General features: G+C 56.0%; 1 protein-coding gene across 4 annotated transcripts in view; it reads left to right on the plus strand.

The window, feature by feature from the left end:
• dennd1a (DENN/MADD domain containing 1A) overlaps positions 1-2500 on the plus strand; it is a 51368-nt gene that overhangs the window by 15934 nt on the left and 32934 nt on the right. The window lies entirely within an intron of this gene.

The following is a 2500-nucleotide window of genomic DNA, read 5'->3' on the forward strand; positions in this document are numbered from 1 at the left end:
ACGTTTGCAGTTTAACTCTGTAGGAAGTGTTTTCTACTGATAGAAACACAAAATAAAAACCCAGAAGCTTCGTGTTTGTTTGTAGTGGGCAGCTAAAGCGATGATCCGTCTCTCAGTGTAACATACAGACAGTCTAAAGCGCCGATTCTCTCATCTGTGTGTAGCTGGAGTCCGAGGGCAGTTAAACAGTTAAACAGCGTTCAGCTCCGGTGTTTCGGAGCTCAGAGACGAGGCTGTGTGTTTACACAGCTCATCTTTATCTGATTAGTGTTAGAAAGCCACACCACGAAATTTGTCTGCATGTTTTATCAGGTTCTGTTTATGCAACTTATGCAAAGTTATTTTAGCTTTATTTCAGTTATTGAATTTAGTTTATTAAATGTAGTAATATGCCACTGCTAATCCACATAAACAGCTTTAATGAAGCAAATAATGGTTTTATTTAAAAAAATATGAAGAGCTTCATTCCAAAATGCCGCATATGGACTGATAACTGGATGAAGAAAGTGTGTGTGTAAAGAGAAGCAGTCTGTGTTTAACAGAAAAACATTCTTTTCTCTGATTAAGGTGGTTTTGATCATAGCTTTGATGTTTCCTGTGTGTAAATCACTGCCAACAGCAAATATGAGAAATTTGAGTGAGCTGTAACGCAGCTGCATCGGTTCTGTGATGCGCACTGAAACCGTCAGAAGCTGTTCTCTGATATAAACATTCACAGCCGCGGACCGCTCGGCCGTAGACCGCTCAGCCGTGGACCGCTCGGCCGTAGACCGCTCGGCCGTAGACCGCTCGGCCGTAGACCGCTCAGCCGTGGACCGCTCGGCCATAGACCGCTCAGCCGTGGACTGCTCAGCCATAGACCGCTCAGCCGTGGACCGCTCAGCCGTGGACCGCTCGGCCATAGACCGCTCAGCCGTGGACTGCTCAGCCATAGACCGCTCAGCCGTGGACCGCTCAGCCGCGGACCACTCGGCCATAGACCGCTCAGCCGCGGACCGCTCAGCCATAGACCGCTCGGCCATAGACCGCTCAGCCGCGGACCGCTCAGCCGCGCACCGCTCGGCCATACACCACTCAGCCGCGGAACGCTCAGCCGCGCACCGCTTGGCCATAGACTGCTCAGCCGCGGACCGCTCGGCCATAGACCGCTCAGCCGCGGATCACTCGGCCATAGACCGCTCAGCCGTGGACCGCTCAGCCATAGACCGCTCTGGCATAGACCGCTCAGCCGCGCACCGCTCGGCCATACACCACTCAGCCGCGGAACGCTCAGCCGCGCACCGCTTGGCCATAGACTGCTCAGCCGCGGACCGCTCGGCCATAGACTGCTCAGCCGCGGACCGCTCGGCCATAGACCACTCAGCCGTGGACCGCTCAGCCGCGTACCGCTCGTCCATAGACCGCTCAGCCGCGGACCACTCGGCCATAGACCGCTCAGCCGTGGACCGCTCGGCCATAGACCGCTCAGCCGCGGATCACTCGGCCATAGACCGCTCAGCCGTGGACCGCTCAGCCATAGACCGCTCTGGCATAGACCGCTCAGCCGCGGACCGCTCGGCCATAGACTGCTCAGCTGCGGACCGCTCGGCCATAGACCGCTCGGCCATAGACCACTCAGCCGCGGAACGCTCAGCCGCGGACCGCTCGGCCATAGACTGCTCAGCCGCGGACCGCTCGGCCATAGACTGCTCAGCTGCGGACCGCTCGGCCATAGACCACTCAGCCGTGGACCGCTCAGCCGCGGACCACTCGGCCATATACGGCTCAGCCGCGGACCGCTCAGCCATAGACCGCTCAGCCGCGCACCGCTCGGCCATAGACCGCTCAGCCATAGACCGCTCAGCCGTGGACCGCTCAGCCGCGCACCGCTCGGCCATAGACCGCTCAGCCGCGCACCGCTCGGCCATAGACCGCTCAGCCGCGGAACGCTCAGCCGCGCACCGCTCGGCCATAGACCGCTCAGCTGCGGACCGCTCGGCCATAGACCGCTCAGCCGCGGACCGCTCGGCCATAGACCTCTCGGCCGTAGACCACTCAGCCGTGGACCGCTCAGCCGTAGACAGCTCGGCCATAGACGGCTCGGCCATTGACCGCTCAGCCATAGACCACTGCTATAAACCCACCTGGGAAACAAAGACAGTGCTATGCTATAAAGCTTTAATTATTGCCTAACTACACTGTGAACATTGGAATGGGGTCCGTGTTTATTGGAGGTTTGGATTAACGCAGGGTTTTGTTGATCTAACGTGATCACGCTGCTTTGCGATGGTTTATTTAAAGCGTTTATGTGAGTCGATTAGAATCCGTTTGTTTGTTTCCTCAGTACACTGTAAACAGGTTAGATAAACAAAAGCTGACTGTTTATGGTGGTGGTAATTAAAGGGTTATAATGGGTCATTTCATTTTTCCTCCCAGGTGGGACTCATGGTGGTCCAGTGAACAGCTTGAGTAGAGTATCTTTCCACGCCGTCATCAGTTTGAACACAAGCTGTATTTAAAG

The sequence above is a fragment of the Pygocentrus nattereri genome, chromosome 16, assembly GCF_015220715.1.
Source record: "Pygocentrus nattereri isolate fPygNat1 chromosome 16, fPygNat1.pri, whole genome shotgun sequence".
In the NCBI taxonomy this organism is placed as follows: Eukaryota; Metazoa; Chordata; class Actinopteri; order Characiformes; family Serrasalmidae; genus Pygocentrus; species Pygocentrus nattereri.